Source organism: Chlorocebus sabaeus, chromosome 23 (assembly GCF_047675955.1).
Source record: "Chlorocebus sabaeus isolate Y175 chromosome 23, mChlSab1.0.hap1, whole genome shotgun sequence".
NCBI lineage: Eukaryota > Metazoa > Chordata > Mammalia > Primates > Cercopithecidae > Chlorocebus > Chlorocebus sabaeus.
The window spans coordinates 7,909,323-7,931,622 of NC_132926.1; the positions used below are offsets into that span (position 1 = coordinate 7,909,323).

The 22,300-nt window shown below is 45.3% G+C and overlaps 1 pseudogene; it reads right to left on the reverse strand.

Annotated features, from left to right (window-relative positions):
• Positions 1 to 18,054: 18,054 nt before the first annotated feature.
• On the reverse strand, positions 18,055 to 19,654 carry LOC103245006 (glyceraldehyde-3-phosphate dehydrogenase pseudogene; annotated as a pseudogene).
• Positions 19,655 to 22,300: the final 2,646 nt, after the last annotated feature.

A 22,300-nucleotide genomic window follows, 5' to 3' on the forward strand; every position in this document is an offset into this window, starting at 1 on the left:
TTACCTTAGAAACTCCCTTTGGAAAAAGAGGTTGAAAATAATGCCCAGGCTGGAAACTGTGTGGTGCGAGCCGCCAGCGAGGACAGTGACAAATGAGTCTGCCTTTTGCACGTGGGCCAGATCCTCACAGGTATAAGATTTTGGATTTCCTCTCTTGGAGACTCTTGGCCACTTCTCTCATTTCATTCATTCATTCATTCATTCATTCATTCATTCATTCGGTATTTGGAGGGTCAGTAAGAATGAACCAAGCTAAGCAGAAAGGGGAATAGCAGTGCAAAACCCCTTGACTGGGAGTGTGCTACACAGCGGGGAAGAGCCATCTCCTGGGTCTGGAGAAGCTTGGCTGGTGGAGAAAACAGAAGTTAATAGTAAACAAAGCCCAATGGGTTGTCTGTGGATTCTAATCATCCTTCTATCCCCACTGCACAGAAGCCCAAATAATTGAGGGTTGGCCACCAACCACCTCCAGGAAACTCCAGCTTCCCAGTGCCTTCAACCATCTCCAACAATTAGACTCAGCGTGACAGTTGTTTCTGAAATGAGAAGCCTAATGAATAGAATTAGTCTCCCTGATTTAAATCCATCAGTGCCTGTGATATACTGGCACAGGCACTTAAGAGCCACTTCACTTCACCCCATCATGCCCAAAGGGTCACAGGCTGACTCATAGTTAATAGTGGGGAAGACTTTAATGGAGGGCGGCTTTGAAGAAGTGCAGGGTGTGTTTAGAGGCTTGAAGGTTTAATGCATTTTTAATTAAATGTGCTCTAATAGGATTCAGCACCAACTATCATGTCACTACAGATAGATTCATTATATTTGTTCAGTTAATTATGCGTGCGTTATTACCCAAGTGGAAACTTTGATGACCTGGAAAGAAGCTTGACTTCGAGGGACACCCAAGAGTTCTGCTGGCACCTTCAGGATTAGATTAAGCCCTTCCCCACCCTCCAGCCCCTGTGTGTACTTTCACGCCCACACATGTAGACACATGTGCACACCCCAGCAAAGACACCCAGGCACAGGTGTGTACACACTCTCTGTCTCTCTTTTCTCTATCTCACTTCTATTTTCTTCCAAAAAGAAAGGCGTGGTAGGAGATATTAAAGTTAGAAAAAAAGCATTACCAGATTGAACTCCATCCTGTTATTAGCTGAATGTCTTCAGATATGGCACTGATGTCTGAGCCTGTGTTCCTTCTCTATAAAATGACAACAATATTATTAATAATAATTACATCTCCCAGGACTGCTATCGGCACCAGTGTGATTTTGTCTATAGAGCGCTTTGTGAAATGCCGAGAGCCTCGCGCGTGCTTCCTGTCGTTGGTTGTAACAACTTAATCCACTTGTATTCTTCTCTGTATACTCACTCCCAATATATGCATCCACCTGTATTCTTTCTGCACACTCATTCCTCCCATGTGCACCCACCTGCATCCAATCCAGACACTCACTTTGTTAATGGTAAACAAAACCCAATGGGTTGTCTGTGGAGTCTAATCATCCTTCTATCCCCACTACACAGAAGCCCAAATAGTTGAGGGTTGGCCACCAACCACCTCCAGGAAACTCCAGCCTCCCAGTGCCTTCAACCATCTCCAACAATTAGGCTCAGCGTGACAGTTGTTTCTGAAATGTTTCTCCCCATATGCACCCACCTATATTCAATCCATAGACTCATGCCCCCCATATGCACCCACCTATATCCAATCTATACTCTGACCCTCCCATATGCACCCACCTATATCCAATCCATACGCTCACCCTCCCATATGCACACACCTATATCCAATCCATACACTCACCCTCCCATATCCACCCATCTCTATCCAATCCATACACTTACCCTCCCATATGCACCCACCTGTATCCAATCCATACGCTCACCCTCCCATATGCACCCACCTGTATCCAATCCATACACTCACCCTCCCATATCCACCCACCTGTATCCAATCCATACACTCACCCTCCCATATGCACCCACCTGTATCCAATCCATACGCTCAGCCTCCCATATGCACCCACCTGTATCCAATCCATACACTCACCCTCCCATATCCACCCACCTGTATCCAATCCATACACTCACCCTCCCATATGCACCCACCTGTATCCAATCCATACACTCACCCTCCCATATGCACCCACCTGTATCCAATCCATACGCTCACCCTCCCATATGCACCCCACCTGTATCCAATCCATACGCTCAGCCTCCCACATGCACCCACCTATATCCAATCCATACGCTCACCCTCCCATATGCACACACCTGTATCCAATCCATACACTCACCCTCCCATATCCACCCATCTCTATCCAATCCATACGCTCACCCTCCCATATACACCCACCTATATCCAATCCATACACTCACCCTCCCATATGCACCCACCTATATCCAATCCATACGCTCACCCTCCCATATCCACCCACCTATATCCAATCCATACACTCACCCTCCCATATGCACCCACCTATATCCAATCCATACGCTCACCCTCCCATATCCACCCACCTATATCCAATCCATACACTCACCCTCCCATATACACCCACCTATATCCAATCCATACACTCACTGCCCCCTTATGCACTCACCTGTATCTATTCTGTGCACTCAGGGCACAGGGTTCTTGCTTTATAGTAAGTATTTGCATGCTGAAGCCTGACCTCATTTACTCATTCAACAAGCATGCACTGAGCACTTGGTAATGACTTCCTGAGTACCTACCATGTGCCCAGCTCAGGGTCCTGGGCTTTTAAGTGTTTCTCATGCCTGGTTTCTTTCCCACCACAACCAGGTAAGTATTTACATATTATAAGTGGGAAACTGAAGTTTGGATAATGGATTCAGTGGTGTTTATTAGTTTTTTTTATGTGCTAGGCATTTTGTCAGGGGTGGAGGATAAAGAGGAACAAGAAACAAGTGTGGCTCTTGCATCAAGGACCTGATCTTGTCGCAGGAAGTTTTTGAGAGCTCACAAAAAAGTCCTTATGTTTCTGGGTCTTTTGTTTTCCCTTGGGTCAAATCATGGTACACAGATCGGACTGTGTATCTCACAATGTGGTAAGCTGAGCACCTCACTGCCTGCTTCTCCACGATGTTGCTTCCAACTTTGGGAAGTGGGAAAGGTGTCTAGGGGGCCAGGGAAGGAATCTGACATATCCAGAGAAGGCTCATCTAGAACATCTGGCTAAACCTCCAAGGTGGTGCTTCTCAGACTCCCTGCGCTTATACCTCTTCTGGGGATCTTGTTAAAGCCCAGATTCTCTCTCATTCAGTAAGATTGCGGGTGGGAGGGTATGATGGTCAATTTTGTGTGTCAGCTTGGCGGGGGGGCATGGTACCCAGTTGTTTGGTCGAATGCCAGGCTAGATGTTTCTGTGAGGGTATTTTTTGGGGATAAGATTAGCATTTAAATCAGTAGACTCTGAGTAGAACAGACTATTATCTTCTATAGTGCGGATGGGCCTCACCCAAGCAACTGAAGGCTGGAAGAGAAAAGACTGAAGTCCTCCTAAGAAGAAGACATTATGGCCCCAGACACACCGCCTTTGTACTCAAGCTGCAACATCAACTCTTCCCTGGATCTCCAGCTTGCTGACATGCCTTGCAGATTTTGAAATTGTCACAATTGCATGAGCCATTTTTTTTGACAAAGGAATCAATGGATCTCTATTTCTATCTCTATCTCATCTCCATCTCTGTCATCCCTATCCCTGTTTCTATCCCATTAGTTCTACTTCTCTGGAGAACCCTAATACAGGGGTTTGAGATTTTGCATTTCCTGCAAGCTCCAGGAGATACCAATCCTTCTGGTCTACGAGCCAGACTCTGAGTAAAGTCATAGATAAATATCACGTCTGTAAATAGAAAGTTCATCACACAAAAAGCCGGGGCAAGTCTTTTTTTTTTTTTTTTTTTTTTCTTTTTGAGATGGAGTTTTGCCCTTGTTGTCCAGGCTGGAGTGCAGTGGTGCGATCTCGGCTCACTGCAACCTCTGCCTCCCAGGTTCAGGCAATTCTCCTGCCTCAGCCTCCCAAGTTGCTGGAATTACAGGCACCCACCACCATGCCGGCTAATTTTTTGGATTTTTAGTAGAGACAGGGTTTCGCCATGTTGGCCAGACTGGTCTTGAACTCCTGACCTCAGGTGATCCACCCACCTCAGGCTCCCAAAGTGCTGGGATTACAGGCATAAGCCACCATGCCCAGCCAAGGGCAAGTCTTAAAGTTGCCCTGAAGACCTTCAGTGATGAGTTTTGACTGAAGCCATTCCACTGTGTTCTCTCCGGTAATGATTTCTTTTTTTTTTTTTTTTTTTTTTTTTTTTTAGTATCACAGTGGTACTTTTATTTTTCAAGCATTCATAACATTATTAACAGAAGACATATTTAAAAAATACCAACTGTTTATACCACTTTCGATATTGGACAGAAAAGGAAAGGTCACCCTTAGCTTTAAGAATAGGCCTGGTGGTGTTATGTTTGTGAGAAAAATACTGCCTGATGACTGGAATTTTAAGACATCTGAAGATGAAGGTGACACTGTGAGAAAATCATTATAGAAACAAAACTATATTAAATAACGGAGTAGTTGAGTCCTTCACTGAGAAGTATCTTTAATAAGAAAGATAATATGTTATTTTTACATGGGTATGGAAGAGGATATGATGAGATTTAGGAAAAATTTCTCTCATTGAGAGAGAAAGAGAAAAATGCAAAAATTACACAAAGATTATCTGAAACGGACATTTTTGTTATTAAAACATTTCTTTTTTCATTGGTTCATATTACACAGGAAAGCATGCCTTGATCCGGTAATGATTTCTACCTGATCATTTGAATCCAGTGGTTTGTCCAAGCTGGTGAGCAACTGGAGTCTTCAAGAGGGTGCCCCCACTACTTTCAAGCTCATGGTTTTCAGTTGTCTAAACACAGCTTTTTTCACACACTCTCAAGTCAAGCAGAGGCAGCAGTATCCAATGCCGAACAGCTGGATGGAAACTGAGAAGAGAAGAAATCAGAGTTGGTGCAAAAGTTTTCCGGCAGCCCAGATGTCTGGCATCCCACAAACACCCACGCTGGCTTCAGCAACCCCCTGCCTTTCCTGACACCTTTTGAACACTGGACAAAAACAACGAGAGCAGAATTGGAAGCCATGGCAAATGCAGCAGGGGAAACAGTTGGTCTGCAATGTGCTTCCTGGCTTGCAGCAGACGGCAGGACAGCAGACCCAAATGAAAAAGGAGGGAACGAATGGGGAAGGAAAAAGGATGTCATTAGCAATTAATCTTTGCCTTCCTCTCTGACAGTGATAGCTCCGACCACAAGAAAGCCTCCGCAGTCACATTCAGGTGGAAAGTGGCGCTTCTCAAACATCGCAAGGCCTTGCCCTGCTGGTGAAAATGGGTAGAAGAGGCCGGGCGCGGTCACTCATGCCTGTAATTCTAGCACTTGGGGAGGCTGAGGCAGGTGGATTGCCTGAGCTCAGGAGTTCGGGACCAGCCTGGGCAACACGGTGAAACCCTGTCTCTACTAAAATACGAAAGAAATCAGCCGGGTGTAGTGTCGGGCGCCTGTAGTCCCAGCTACCCGGGAGGCTGAGGCAGGAGTATTGCTTGAACCCGGGAGGCGGAGGTTGCAATGAGCTGAGATCATGCCACTGCAATCCAGCCTGGGTGACAGAGCAAGACTCTGTCTTAAGGAAAAAAAGAAAAGAAAAGAAAGAGAAGAAAAAAACAGAAAATGAAAATGGGTAGAAGAGTCGATGATGACAAACGCATGGAGCCCAGTCCAGCCCTGTCCAATAGAAACATAACATGAGTCACATATGTGAAGTCCATTTTTTTTTTCCTTTTTATTTTGAGACAGGGTCTGTCACCCATGCTGGAGTGCAGTGGCACGATCACAGCTCACTGCAGCCTCAATCTCCCAGACTCAAGTGATCCTTCTGCCTCAGCCTCCCAAGTAGCTGAGATAAGAGGCATGCACCACCATGCCTGGCTGATTCTTTTATTTTTTGTAGAGACAGGATCTCACTATGTTGCCCAGGCTGGTCTCGAACTCCTGGGCTCAAGTGATCCTCTCGCCTTGACTTCCCAAAGTGCTAGAATCACAGGCATGAGCCATGATGCCCAGCTAATTTTAAAGAATTTTTTGTAGAGATGGGGTCTCCCTATGTTGCCCAGGATGGTGTTGAAAAGTTTAAATTTTCTACCAGCCACATTAAAAACATCAAAAGAAACAGGTAAGTTAATTTTAGTAATGTATTTTATGTAACAGAAAATACCCTAAATATGATTTCATTGTGTCATCAGTGTAAATATGTAAAAATAAGATATTTTACATACATATTTTGTGTGCAACTCTCGGAAGTCTGGTACATGTACAGCCACGTTTCAGGCTGGTTGCTACCATATTGGGCGTGAAATTCTGACAGGCCTTAAAGGAGCAGCCTGGTGTGGCCACGGACCCTTGGGTTGGCATTTTTCATCTGCCCCAGCCTCCCCTAAAAATAGAAACATGAAAAAGAAAAAAAAAGAGAAAACAATAATCCTTTGATAACTAGGGATGCCGGGCAAATCCTACCAGGTTAATGCCCACAGTGAAGTGGATAATCACAGTGATTCTACTCAAGCAAGCACCAAATGAGCAAGCATTCTTTAAATAAACAGAAATCGAGTATATTTCAGGAACCTATGTACTCTGAGGGTCACAGAGAAGGTTAAATAAAGATTTGTTTTAAAAATGTCTCCCAAGGGGCACTCTCTGTTGTGCTTCTCCTGCGTGTTGTTGGAAGAGGGAGTGGCTCCCAGGGTGGGAGCTGGGCCAGTGGGGGGGCTAAGTCAGGTTGAGGTGGACACTGGGGCCTCCAGATGCCCCCACCTGCCATGGCCATTCCCAGCTCTTATAGTCCAGTATTGACCTCACCTGTGGATCTGTAGGGAGGGTGAAACTGCAACTCCAAGCCACTTGAGGAGACTTTCAGTTTCTGGTGGGGACCTTCTGTTGAGTTTCTAGTGGAGACTTTAGCAGACGCTGTGCAAACCTGGAGGGGAACTGTATCCCAGATATTTGAGTGTTCCTTCATTTGGTTAGCTGCTCACGCCCTCCTTCATGCATCGATTCACACATTGTCCCAGCTGGGTTCCCTGGGAAGCAGACAGGAGCTTTATTAGGAAGTATCTTGCAATCAACACCAATGGAAGGGAGAGGAAGGAAGTGGGATTGGGTTTAGGGAGACAAGGAGCTGTGACATAGTCTCAGTGAAGGCCCAGCCCTTACTGGCAGAGTTTTAAACATGGAAGGAGCCTCCAGATCTCTCCTGACTGGGCCCAGACGGCCAGGCCTTTATACCTTTGGTCAATCATCCGATGTGGGCTTTCCTGTGAAGGAGGCTGGACACAAGGCAAGGGGGCTTTCTTCAGCCGAGAGTTGAGGATCTGCAGGTGGCACTGCCAGCTTCGGGGGTAGTAGGTCTTTTATTCCCAAAGGGACATCTGGGTGGCACATCGTAGCATTCACCACATACGTCCTTTAATATAGTCACTCGTTTATGCTCTCTTGTCTCTGGGCTCCACTTACTGACTCAGTCATTGAGTGCATCTCCTCTGCTGAGAACTCTCCAATGGCTTCTCTTGACACTTCAAACCCTTCACGATGTGGGCTCTGACCCCTCTGAGCACTTGCTGGATAAGACCTTTACACTCACTCACTGTGCTGGTCACCCTGGTTTCTTCCTTTCCTTGGGACACACCAAACTCTTTCCTGGCTTACGTACTATTGCACTTATTTTGGTCTCTATCCGAAATCCTGCTCCCTTGGGTCTTTGCAAGGCTGGTTCCCTTTTATCATAGAAGCATTAGCTCAGAGCACCCGTCAGATGAACTTTGAAAACCACCGCATCTACAGCAATTCACTCTCTGTTGCTTCCTACCTTCTGTAATCCTCTTACCTAGTTTATTTTTTGTTTTTACACAATCTATCACAATCTAAAATTACGTTGTTCATTTACTTATTTGTGCATTTTTTCTCCCTCTCCATTAGAGTGTAAGCTTCATGAGGACAGGATTCCTATCTGGTGTTTATTCTTATTACTCAAATATTTGTAAAATGAATAAATGAGTGATTCAGAAATTTATCTATCAATTAACTTCATTCATTTATATATTAACTCTTATTCATGTATTCTGTTTATTTATTCATTTACTCAACAAACTTTTTATATGTATATGTGTGTATATGCAGCAAATTTATTGTGAGCTCAATGAAGATAGTCTTTTTTTTTTTTTTTTTTTGAGATGGAGTTTCACTCTTTTGCCCAGGCTGGAGTGCAATGGTGTGATGTTGGCTCACTGCAACCTCAGCCTCCCAGGTTCAAGCAATTCTATTGCCTCAGCCTCCCGAGTAGCTGGGCTTACAGGCACCAGCCACCATGCCCAGCTAATTTTTGTATTTTCTTAGTAGAGATGGGGTTTCACCATGCTGGCCAGGTTGGTCTCAAACTCCTGACCTCAAGTGATCCACCTGCCTCGGCCTCCCAAGTGCTGGGATTACAGGCATGAGCCACCACTCCCAGCTCAATAAAGATATTCTTAGCAACATTATTGCAAACAGCAAAAACATAATTTTATAAAAACAAACTAGAATAACCTTGAGCTTGTCCAACTCTAGGGGATGGCCAAAAAAATGATGGTACAGCATGATAGAAAGTGAAGACCGCTCTACACATGACACTTTTTGTTATGACTTCATGGCGGTGTAGCAACGTGGAACAAGGTCAGTAGGTCCGTGAGAAGTGAGGGGAACACAAGTTTGATAAAAAGGCGTGCACACTGTGATTGCAGCTCTGCCAAGTGTGTCTGCTTTGGGGCGAAGATGAGAAGGAAGCAGGCAGCAGTTAATAGAGTCATTCTCAGGGAGTGAGATGTGGGAGAGCTTATTTTCCAAGTATTACTTTGATACTGTTTCCCACTTATCTCTGTGATCAAGATGGGATTATATGGCCCCCAAGGCAGGGCCAAATCTGTATTTCTGAGACCTGGTAAGAAGTTACAGGTATAAATCTCCTCCTGCATGTCTAGTGCTGAACATGCATTTTAAAAAATTTGACATTCAGAACAATCCCATAAGGTAAATGGTATCTTTTATTTTTTTGGTGGATGTGGTAGGCAGAAAATGATTTAAAACCTGAGAATACATTATCTTACACTGCAAAAGGGACGATGCTGCTGTGGTCAACTTAAGGATTTTGAGATGAATTGATTATCTTGGATCTTGGATAGGTCCAATGTAATCACAGAGTCCCTGTAAAAGGCAGGCAGGAGGGACAGAGTCAAAGATGTGATGATGGAAGCAAAGGTTGGAGATATGCAGGGTTATAAGACAAACAACATAGGCAGCTTCTAGAAGCTGGAAAAGGCAAGAGAACACATTCTCCCCTACAGCCTCCAGGAGGAATGTTTACCATTTCAGACTTCTGAGCTCCAGAACTGTAAGTGAATAAATGTGTATTGTATGTGTATTGTTTTAAACCACTAAGTTTGTGATAATTTTTTAATGGCAACAATAGAAAACAAACACAGTTGCTAAATTGAAGCTCAGAAAGATAAAATAGCTCATCCAAGGTCAGCGGCACAGTTAGGATTGAAGTCATAAAATCTTAACTCTTCGTTGCTCTCCACTGCCACCTCTCTATGGCCCATAACTGAAGCTGGAATTCTTTGCAACGAATTACCCACAGCACTCTAGACACTTGCAGGCACCCAGTTGCTGCCTTAACTTTGGATGGTTTAGTTCTAAGGATTGGGCTGACATACATATATTTCCTTTCCTTCTTTCTCCATCCCTTCTTCCTTCCTTCCCTCCTTCCCTCTTCTCTTTTTTTTAAATTATTTCCGTCCTTCCTTCTTCCTCTTTTATATTTATTGAGCACCTGTTATGTGCCAGGCTCTGTCCAAGATTCTGAGAATATACTAAGAGTGAGATGGCCAGGTGCCTGTCCTTGGGGACTTCATGCTGAGATTTTGCACAGATTTTGAAAATATTTAGAATTTTGTGGATAATATATGCTATTGAAGTTCAGCTTCAGCTTTAGGTCCATAGAGAAGTGAGGAGGCATTAAAGAGTTAAAATTAGGGTCTCTTTTTCTTCAACCAGGTCCTACTCCTCCAGAAAGATGATGGAGAATGCTGAAACTGTGCTCCAAGGCCATGAGAAGGAAAAGACCTGGATTTTCTCTTCATTCTCTCTCAGTCCTGCTGCCTCCCAGTTTCTCCAGGGGAGTTTTTGTGTCCCTGGGGCTTAAGGAGGATCCCAGGCTCATGTGCTCAGGATGTTCAAAAGAACCAAAAACAGGAAGGAGAAGAAACAGGCCCTGTTTGTTAGGAAGCAGAAAAACAAAGATGCAGAGTGCTATGGGAAGGAGAACATCTGCCTGAGAGACTGGGGTCTGAATTCCATCTCTGCCTTTAACTTCTCATGTGACCTTGGGCTGGTCCATGTACCACTGTAGACCTCAGTCTTCTCATCTGCCCAATGGGTAGAACAGTATTACTTAAGGTTCCCTGTCCCAGTGTTAGGGATACAAAGGATAAAATATATGTAAAGGAGCCTGTGAAGTGATGAATAACAGATGCACATACAGTCTGCAGTGAGGAGTGAGCAAACACAGAAATGTTTATGGCCAGTAGCCATAAACAGATTTTGTGCAGATTATGTGGATAAAGATCACACTGTACCATGAATGGCTGGAAGTATTGATATGTAGGGCTCTGGGTTTTCATCAGATTGTGCCTACATATATATGTACACACACACACACTCTCTCTCTCTCTCTTCTCTTTCTCTCTTCTCTCTCTCTCTCTCTCTCTCACACACACACACACACACACGCACACACACATATACTGTGCGATGCAGTAGAAAAAAAATTACCCAGTACAGGGAAGCATGAGACCCAAGTTTTAGTTCTTCTCTCTGGACCTCAGTGTTCCCATCGATAAAATGATCAGTGGTCACCAATTGAGGGCTATGGGCCCCAGCCTGACTGCAGATGTGTTGATTGATCCAAAAGATCGATTTTGTATTGAAAAACAAAAGATTTAAACATGTACCTACATTACAAAAAAGTTAGAGACTTTGCCTAGAAAAAAAAAATCTTGTTCCTCACTTGAACAAGATTCTCTTGAAACTCCTAAGGTCTAGCAAAACTGGGCTTGCATTTTCCAAGGCTAAATCTGCGCGGCACCAAGTGGCAGCTGTCCCTCTGAAACCCAGTGTGTTCTGGCCTACAAGCCACAGTTCCCACCATTCCCAAACGTTGCACACCCTGTGGGCTTCCCTACTCAGTGATGCATCTTACTGTCTGGCTCTGCGGTGACTGTGCCTCCATCCGCACGTTAGGAATGTTTCATTTCTCAGCAGCCAGACCTCAGGCACAGTGCTACTCCCAGGGGCAAACAGATATACAGGGAGAGATAAAAATGGCTATGACTCCTGGAGATGAAAAGTGGCAAGTAAATAACACCAGAAATAATTCCACTTTCTGCTGTGATAGAGAACAAGACTCCCAGAAGCCGGATCTTGGACAAGCCCTTTCCTCAGTTTCCCCATCTATAAAATCAGGTAGCTGGAACTAGAATCACCAAGGGTTTTTCAGCCCTTGGGTTCTTTGGTTTTCTGTCTTACACACATATTTCTTACACACACACACATGTCTACATCTTGCTGACAATCTTTTTCCATCTATCGGTTGGAAGCCCTGATACCGCCTCCAATCTCCTGCGCTTCTGACATCACTCCCTCTGCAGGTCTCCTTTATGACTAAATCCAGCTATTAAGCTTCAAATGAGTTACCTGCTGGCATTGTGTAAGGGCAGCCAGCAGATTTAGTCACCTAATCTGCTCTCTTATCAGTGTTCTCTCCCAGCGGCAGACAACAGCGCGAGATTGTTCAGTAAGTACCACAAGTCCAGCGGGAGAGGGCTCAGATCCTGCCGCTGAGAGCTGGAGGTCAGGGAGAGGCGGGGAGAGGAGGGACGGTCACCTCTCAGTGGGCGGGATTTCAGAAAGCGTCAACCAAACAAACCTTTGTTCTCATCTCCTGTTGGGTTCTCGGGACTGTAGGAAAGAGATCTCAAAGATGCTTGAAAGGGTTCAAGTGAGGCCGGGTTCTAATCCTGACCCTTGGTCACCCGTGATGTAAAACAAGCCCTTGTTGGGTAGGGCCTGCCTGACCGCCCCTCTGTAAAATGCATCCTCATTTCTCACTCCAGATGCTCAGGGATTTTCCACAAAGACTAAAACGGGGCACCCCAAATCATTTCATATTCCACTTTTCCATTTTCTTTTTGGTCCTTGCAGAAAAGGAGTGACTTTTTAAAAGTCTGGGCATATTAAAAAGTGAAGAAATGCCAAGTCAGAGTTACAAATACAGTGATACTGATCTACATGGAACAATGCATGCTAATAGCCAAGAATATTGCAATGTAATCAAGTTGTGCCATGCATAAGATAAGGAATGGATTTATTTTTGGAAATTTGAAGCGTGATCCAGGTGGGGGATGCTGAATGAAAGCTTTGAAGTGGGCGTTCTCTTCGCATAATCCACATGACACAGGTATTGTGTTTGCTGAGGAGTCTACATTGGAGGCCTTTGGTGGGTGAGCAGTCTGGGTCTTGAGGCCACCCAGGCTTTTCGGGGACAGGCCAGGATGTCACTGCTCTGACTTGAGCACTGATTAAAGTCCCATGAAATGGCTTCCAGGTAACAATGACCCTCACTTTGAAGGTGACTTTGTCAGAACTAGGCTTACAGTCCCCTATGCTGAGGCCCACATGGCTCCTCTCACTCCTTTGCTAAAATCCCAGTTCCCCCGGGAAGGGCTGCAGAAAATCGACCTTTAGACAGTCACCTTTGAGTGTGAATTAGTGAGTTCATCAGCCCCGTTGCAATGTGGCTGTCTGCTGTTCTCCATGACGCAAAAGCACATTGGATGGCAAGGCTTGGCTTGGCTTGGCTGGGTGGGGAAAAGCCACAGACTCAGGGGCTGAAGATCTGGAATCACTTCCGCTCTACTGTTAGCCCTGGGACCTTGCTCAAACTTCTTCACTCCACTTTCTCCACAAGCAAAAATGGAAATAAATGTATCCCTCAAGGGGTGACAGTCCAATGAGCTATCCTAGGCATTGAGTTTATAAGAATAAATCTCCAGCCAAGTGCAGTGGCTCACGCCTGTAATCCCAGCACTTTGGGAGGCTGGGGCAGGTGGATCACTTGACATCAGGAGTTTGAGACCAGCCTGGTCAACATGGCGAAACCGTGTCTCTATTAAAATTACAAAAATTAGCCGGGCATGGTGGTGGGCACCTGTGATCCCAGCTACTCGGGAGGCTGAGGCAGGAGACTTGCTTGAACCCGGGAGGTGGAGGTTGCATACAGTGAGCTGAGACCTCACCACTGCACTCCAGCCTGGGCAACAGAGCAAGACTCTGTCTCATAATAATAACAATAGGCTGGGTGTGGTGGCTCACGCCTGTAATCCCAGCACTTTGGGAGGCCGAGGCAGTTGGATCACAAGGTCAGGAGATGGCGACTATCCTGGCTAACACGGTGAAACCCTGTCTCTACTAAAAATAAAATAAAATAAAATAAAATAAAATAAAATAAAATAAAATGAAATAAAATAAAATAAAATAAAATAAAAAATAAAATAACATAAAATAACATAAAATAAAATAAAATTAGCCAGGCGTGGTGTCCAGCACCTGTAGTCCCAGCTACTCAGAAGGCTGAGGCAGGAGAATGGCGTGAACCCAGGAGGTAGAGCTTACAGTGCGCCAAGATCGCACCATTGCACTCCAGCCTGGGCGACAGAGCGAGACTCCGTCTCAAAAAAAAAATGTATTAATAATAATAATAAGTCTTCATTATTTCCCAGCTCTGTCAAGGAAGCAGCCAATCAAGAAGTAAATGATTCACACTAAATGGTGGCACCTGTGATGAAAATGATGAAATAGGGGATTTGTAGAGAGGGCTATTGGAATGGAGGAATAACTTAATTTCATGGCAAGAAAATATCTCTTTGAAGAAACAAGGTTTGAGTCAAAGGAGAAGAGCAAGGGGCATCCTGCAATGTGTATGGAATGGATGTGGTAGGAAGGCTCTGGGGGGACACATGGGGTGGGCGGGTGGGGTGAGGAACAGCAAGGCTGCCCTGTCTTAGCAGGGGACATGTGGGAGGGGAGGTGCAGAGCCCACATCACACAGGGCCTCCTGCTTCATGCTAAGGAATGTGCATTTTATTCCAAACGAGCTAGGAAGCTGCTGGAGGGTATTTAATACAGGCAAAAGTGTTTTTAAAATGGGTGGAAGTGTTTTGTAAGTTTGAAAGCACAGAGGAAAGTACTCTTATTTTCATATATGTATAACAACTTTCTGTTGTAGTTAAAACTATTACATTGGCAGAGTTCCCTCAGTGTAAACTTGCAGGAGCAGGATCCTGCGGGACTAGGTGTGCGAGGGCTTTGGGGCCGCCTCTCAGGCCACGGGCTGCTCAAAGGGAGTGGGCTGTCTAGAGCCCAGGCACCCAGGACCCCAGAGAGCAGGGGTCCCAGGCAGATGCGGCTTCTCCTACGGCCCTTGTTTCCTCACTTCAGTGGGGCTGGAAGGGCAGAGGCACCCAGTGATTGGTGGATGAACACCCCACAGGGTCTTTGCGCTCCCAGGCCATTGCACTGGTGTTGCTTCTGCCAGAGAAAACACCATCTCTCTTGGGGGTTTTCACTTGAATTCAATTTATCTCTGACTTACCCAGACCATGCATTATTATCAGTTTGCAATCAGTTTGCAATTGTTCTTTTTATTTTTGTTTTAATGGTCTAATTAAGGCTGAACTTCCCCACTTGACTGGCAATCCTGAGTCGAGGGCCATGTTTGAAGGTGCTTACCTTTGTCAAGCAGGACAGCCTGAATTGTGCTACAACCACAAGCAACCTCCCAGTCCCAGTGACTTCATCAAAGTTTATTCCTTGCTCAAGCTTCATGGGTCCATCACAGGTGGGCTGGGGAGCTCTGCTCAGGGTGTCAGTCAGACACCCAGGCTGATGGACCTGCCTCCTTAGGCAGCTTCTCGATGTAGTGCTTCAGGGATCACTACAGGAGGGGTGGAGTGTTGAGACCAGCAATGGACTTCTTTGGAATGGAAGTGACATCTGCCACTCCTCCTCACAACTCCTTGGCCGGAACCAGTCACACAGCCATGCCAAACGTCAAAGGCTGGTGGTAGTAAAGTCTTCCACATTTAGTATCTGGAACCCAGTACTGAAGGATGCAATGCATACTTTTGGAAGTGTTGCAAACTGATCTAAGGCAATTTGACCATTCACCAATTACAAGTTTCTTTTGGTAAATATCAGGGGGGAGGTTGGGGAGGTGGGAACGGTGTATTTCTCCCTCCACAGCTTCACTGCTGGATAGTAGGGTATAAGGAAAATGAGTCGTAGATTGAATTTTGCTACATGTACAATTTTGCTACATGTAGCAAATGGGTAGGGGGAGGGTTTCACTTAATAACAAGCAGACACAAATGGTTTTGAGTGTCCATAAAATAAGTGAAGTCCTAGCTGTCTGTCATGAGAAGTATTTTTCTGGAAAGGTTCACTCCACAGTGGATGCAGCATATTCTCATGGCAAATTTAACTGACCTTATAGTACAACCAGGTGGCAGAGTCCAGGCTGGAAATGCACCAGACAGAGAGGACCTCAGTGCCTGGACAGTCTGTCTGTCCCACCTCAGTTCTTGAGCAACACTCATTTCACCAAAGAAAAATGGTCTCCAACATTCTTTATTCTAGATAACCAACTGAATATTTGAAGACCCTGTGGACATGGATTCCTAATAAAAGTCCTTTGAATTTTAACTTCTTCTGGGTGTAGATAAAATTAATTCACACATAATGGATAGACAAAATATGGTATATCCATACAATGGAATACTATACAGGAATAAAAAGGAATGAATCACAGATACAAGCAACCACATGGATGAACCTCGAAAACAACACTCTTCAGTGAAAGAGGCCAGATATAAGAGACCACTCCATTCAGATGGGATGTCCAGAAAACTTAAATCTATAGAGACACAAAGAAAATTAAAGCTACCTGGGATGGGGGTGAGGGATTATAGTAAGTATGCATAAGGGATATTATTGGGGTGGTGAAAATGTACCCTAATTGATTTCCTGTGATGGTTTGCAACTTTGTAGATTAACTAAAATGTCATTGAAGTGTGCACTTTAAACGGGTGAATGATGTGTCAAATGCGCCTCAATACAGTTATTTATAAAATAAAAAATTAACACATCTATATGCATCACACTACTTATAAGGCTTTTAAAAATAACTATAGACAAACAAACACAAATAAATAGTTTCTTTCCCAAGGAGGTTTAAACACTTTCATTTACCTTTTGTGCTTTTTCTTTTGAGACAGGGTCTCAAACTCCCAGACTCAAGCCGTCTCCCCAACTTGGACTCCCAAAGTGCTGGGATTACAGGTGTGAGCCACTGCGTCCAACCTTCTATTTGAGCTTTTAAAATAATAAATTTATTCAATCACGATACCAGAGAAGCTTGGGATTTTCCTCAAAAGACATCTAGACAAATCCTGCTAGAAAATACAACTTGTAGGCGGGATTTTACATGTGTTACCTTCCCCTATCTACACATATACAACAGGGAAGGGGCTTAGGAGGGGGAAAAAAAAAAGAAAGCTGTAGAAGGCCTTGAATTTAAAGTTTGAAGTCAGTTCTTGAGCCCTGGTTCCTTCAACTGCAAAATGGGGATAATACAGGCTCTTTGTGGGGCATCAGCAGCTGAGCTCCTGGCAGGCGGTGTTACTGCCCAGGCTCTCTGCAGAGAGGTGTTGGTTATCTATCATGATGGAGTCAGATCCTCAGGAGACCCTCTGGGATGCACTGAGGGGATATAGAGGCGCTCCTCAAACTGGAGAGCATGCTAAATGCAGATTCCAATTGAGGACCTCTTGGAGATGCCAGTGCTGTTAGGCCGTGCCCCTACTTTGAGTTGCAAGGAGAAATAGCAATCTTCATCCAGGAGGACTTTAAACGTCCTGTCAATCTCAACTTCTCAACCACATCTACTGATGTTCAGAATTGCTTGGGAAGCACAGAAGCCTGGTTTTGCCAATAGGCTTACTGAATTAGTATTTCCCGGGTGGGCCCATGGAATGTGAGATTTCTCAAAGCTTCTTTGGGGCTGGGAGACACTGGTTAAGAGAATCCTGTAGAGACTAAAGAAAGACCTAGGATTTGGAGAGGTCTTTCGAGTCCCCTCTTTGAGTCCCTTCTCCGCCACTATGTGGCCTCGGTGAGAATATTTTCCCTCTCTGGGACTCAGTTTCCCCATCTTGACAAGGTGGGGTGGAAGAGATGTCCTCCACCTATCTCCTGTCCAGTACTTCCGTACTGAGACTCTGTGAACCCCAGCTTTCCTGGCCTGCTCCCCATTTCCAATTGGCCGTGGCATTTTTGTGACTCAGGGGGGCAGGCCTAGCAGCCAGGAGGTGGGGAGCTGAGGGCGGGGAGCCAGGATTTCCGCCCCGCTGCCACTGGAGCCGGGCGCCCCGCTCAGGCTATTGTACTCACGGGAGGTCTTAGCTGGCAAGGCCGCCAGCCTGACTGCTCAGGCGCCAGGGCTGTTTCATTATTTCATCAAAGTTCATTATGCTGGGGAGGAGACCAGTAATAAAACATGATTACAAGTGTCTCCAATGAGCACTTAAAGACATAATTCGGGGTGTACATTCTGCTGCATCCCTGCTTGTGGTCACATAACGCTAGGAGATTTGCACCTCTGATATATGCCAGTCTTCATGTTAATTGAAGTGAAAAAAAAAAAAAACCAAAAAACGCCCAGAGAACTTGATTCAATTTGTCTCTGGACTGAGTTTGTTGTTTTATATGGAGAAATGATTTGCCATTTTTGAAAACACACAGTTAATTATGTGTGCAAAAGGCAGGTACAGTGACACAGGAGACACCGAGGGACTGAATGGCAGCCAAGCATATCAGATATCAATGGCAAAGCACCTGGGGAGAAATGGCTTTTCTGTCTTTCTTTCTTTTCTCTGTCCCCTCCCCATCCCACCTCTCATCTTTATGAAACAGTAGCTGGTGATCAATGCCGGGAAGGTAAGAGACGATACTTTACATGCCAGAGCTCACACAAAAGGGTCTTCTGCCCTGCCCCAGGTCATTCATCTGAAGGGACTGCCAGGGCGCTGGGGCAGTGCTGTCCTCTGATCCTCTGAGGATAAAGCCTTGATTGACACTGACTAGTGAGTTTGAGTCCAGTTGCTCAGGCTGTAGATTGGAGACCTGTGGATTGTTTTTTGTTTGTTTGTTTGTTTTGTTTTGGGATTTTTGACTGAGTACAGGGGACTTTACTGATGGTACATGACAAGATGGGGCACCCTAGGCCCCTCCCTCTTCAGGGGTCCTGCGTGGAAACTGTGAGGAGGGGAGATTCTGACTGTGGTGGGGACTGAGTGTGGCAGGGACTCCCCAGCAGTGAGAGTCTCTCTCTTCCTCTCGTGCTCTTGCTGGGGCTGGTGGTCAGGGGGTCTTAGTCCTTGGAGGCCACGTGGGCCATGAAGTTCACCACCTTGTTGCTGTAGCCAAATTCATTGTCATACCAGGAAATGCGCTTGACAAAGTGGCCGTTGAGGGCAGTGCCAGCCCCAGCATCGAAGATGGAAGAGTGGGGGTTGCTGCTGAAGTCGGAGGAGACAACCTGGTGCTCAGTGTAGACCAGGATGCCCTTGAGGGGGTGCTCAGACGCCTGCTTTGCCACCTTCTTGATGTCATTGTATGTGGCAGACTCCAGACGGCAGGTCAGGTCCATGACTGACACATTAGCAGTGGGGACACAGAATCCCATGCCAGTGAACTTCCCATTCAGCTCAGGGATGACCTTGCCCACAGCCTTGGCAATGCCAGCAGAGGCAGGGATGATGTTCTGGAGAGTCTCACGGCCATTACACCGTGGGGGCCATCTACAATCTTCTGGGTGGCAGTGATAGTGTGGACTGTGGTCATGAGTCCTTCCATAATACCAAAGTTGTCATGGATGACCTTGGCCAGGGGCGCTAAGCAGTTGGTGGTGCGGGAGGCATTGCTGATGATCTTGAGGCTGTTGTCATATGTCTTATGGTTCACTTCCATCACAAATTTGGGGGCGTTAGCAGAGGGGGCAGAGATGATGACCCTTTTGGCTCCTCCTTGCAAGTGAGCTCCAACCTTCTCCATAGTGGTGAAGACGCCAGTGGACTCCACAATGCACTGAGCGCCAGCATTGCCCCATTTGATTTTGGAGGGATCTCGCTCCTGGAAGATGGTGATGGGATGTCCGCTGATGACAAGCTTCCCGTTCTCAGCTTTGACGGTGCCACGGAATTTGCCATGGGTGGAATCATACTGAAACATGCAGACCATGTAGTTGAGGTCAATGAAGGGGTCACTGATGATGACGATATCCACTTTACCAGAGTTAAAAGCAGCCTTTGTGACCAGGTGTTCAATACAACCAGATCCATTGACTCCAGCCTTCACCTTCACCATGGTGTCTCAGGGTTGTGGCTGGCGATGCATGAAGTGTGGCTGTCTGTTGAACGGGAGGAGCAGAGCGTTCCTGTGGATTGTTCTTGTGGGTGTATTTTGGGTAGAATTTTCCTGGGCTGTGGCTGTGTGAGCCCAGACAAGCCACATCCCTTTCTGGGTCTCAGTGCTGCATCTAAGATCACGCCCAGGCTCCAGTCCTGGACAGCATGGCCCAGGCGAGGGGCTGAGGCTGAGTATCAGCCCTGGCTTCAGCCCTGACTCCCCCGGTGCCCAGAGGTCAGGCCCTTTCCCTCTGTGGGTCATATAAAATGCCCACACTTACTACATTTTTCATCAAACAGAAAGGTTGAGCTAGACAGTGCCACCCAAATTTGCCTAATTTTAAGACTCATCTGAGAAACTTGTTAAAAACTGATTTTTCCAGCATTCCACCAAGGATGGCAGGTTAAAATCTCCTGGGAGAGGCCGTGGAATTAGTACTCAATAAATCTTCCAGGTGATCCATGGCAGTCTTAACAATCTTTTAGATGTGAGACATTCATATCATAGATCTTTGACAGAGTATACATGGGTAATAATAAAGCATTTCCATCCACTTTGCCCCCATGCCCCCAGCCTCTTGGTTCCCATCCCTAATCACAAAATTAGTGACTCTCTGTGTGTGTACTTGTGTGTGTGTGTGTGTGTGTGTGTGTGTGTATTCTCCCAGCGAAATCTGTGATACACAGGCCAGTATGTATATATGTATATATTTTTTATCCTCTTCTCTTTTTTATGTAAATAATACCTACTATGCATGCTGTTCTGTGTTTTGTCTTTTCTTTCATTCAATACATCTTGGAGATCTTTTCATATCAGTTAATAAAGGTAGTGATAGGCTAGAGTCAACAGAGATGAATCTTTTCTCAAGTCCAAGTTCAGTGACCTCATGTTGGTTGCTTGAAGTTGAGCATGGTGGAAGTATTAAAACCAAAAGCAAATGCTGCAGTCAGAGTTAACCCCAACCCAGCCTCTCCAACCAGAGAACTGGATGTTAAACATTTACCAGCACACCACTAGATATAGTACTCTCTTTTTTATTTTATTGTATTCTATTTCATTTCATTTCATTTCATGTTTGTGGCAAGAATACAAGAGATTTACCCTCTTCACATTCTTTTAGTGACTGTGTAGTTATCTATTGTATAGATGAACAATAGTTTATTTAATCAACCCCTGGTTGGTGGACATTTAGGTTGTTTCTGATCCTCTGCCAATGCAAACAATGCTGAAAGAAGCAGTTTTGTACCTACATCACTTCACATGTGTACATGATTAAGAAACATTCCTAGAAGTGGCCTGACTGGGTCAAAAGCCTGTGCCTTTGCTGTTTTGAGTGGTATTACCACATTGCCTCTGAGAGGCGGGAACCATGCCCATTCCACAGCAACAGATGAGACGCACCGCTGCTCTCACACCCTCCACGTTATCAACTTTTAGCTATCTCCACCAAGCTAACATGCGTTTCCTCATGACAATGAGGCTGAACATTTTTTTCACATATTTAAGAGCAATCTGTAACCCCTTTTCTGTGTGACTCAGTCATTCTTTTGATTAGGAAAGTTTGGAAAAATCAGACTAACCTAATCTTGGTTTTCTCCCCCTTACAGATAGGAACCCTAAGGCCTTGACAGGCATAAGGAGTTAATCAAGACCTCCCTCTCCCATGAGTGATGGCAGAGAAAGGATTAAAACTGGGAGTTGTGGCTCCTTAAAATCAAACAGGGTGCTAGGTAAGCAAGTCAACAATCCAGTGAATCTGTAGTTAAAAATTCTGTCAAGTGTTACAAAATGAACTACAGTGGTGGCCCACAGGCTAGATGTGGCCTGCAGACATTGTTTATTTTAGCTTTATAGTGTTTTCTTTTTTAAATTTTAATTTAAAATAGTTGACAAATTTAAAAACAAGAAGATTTGACCTTTTTTTTTTTTTTTTTTTTTGAGACAGGGTCTTGCTCTCTTGCCCAGGCTGCAGTGCAGTGGTATGATCTCGGGTCACTGCAACCTCCACCTCCCAGGCTCAAGCAGTCCTTCCAGCTCAGCCTCCCAAGTAGCTGAGATCACAGGTGTACACACCACTATGTCTGGATGACTTTTGGTATTTTTAGTAGAGACAGGGTTTTGCCAGGTTTGGTCCCAAACTCCTGAGTTCAAGCAATCCACCCACCTCAGCCTCCCAAAGTGCTGGGATTACAGGCATGAGCCACCATGCCTGGCCCATAAACTATCTTTACTTCTGGTTTCTCTTGTGGGAAAAATAAACAGAAGAAGATGTAGCACTACTGGACTGAATACTCCAGCGGCAGCCACCGTCTGGGTGTGGGTAGCAGCTGCTTCCCTGGACAGACACACAACCTCTAGTTCACTGCACTTCTCACCACTCTGTAGTGGCTTTCACTAAGCTGTGCCGCCACCACTTGTCTTCTGTCACGAGGTATCACACTTGTGTTATAACTAAGAGGGAAATGAAATATTTCTTGTATCTACTGCCTATCAAAAGAGGATGACAAAACCTAGACCCAGAGAGTTGTATCTTTAAAGACAAATCTCAGGGGCATTTTTTTTAAACAAAGAGCATTCCTGTGTGTTTAACATGTAGAAATGAAT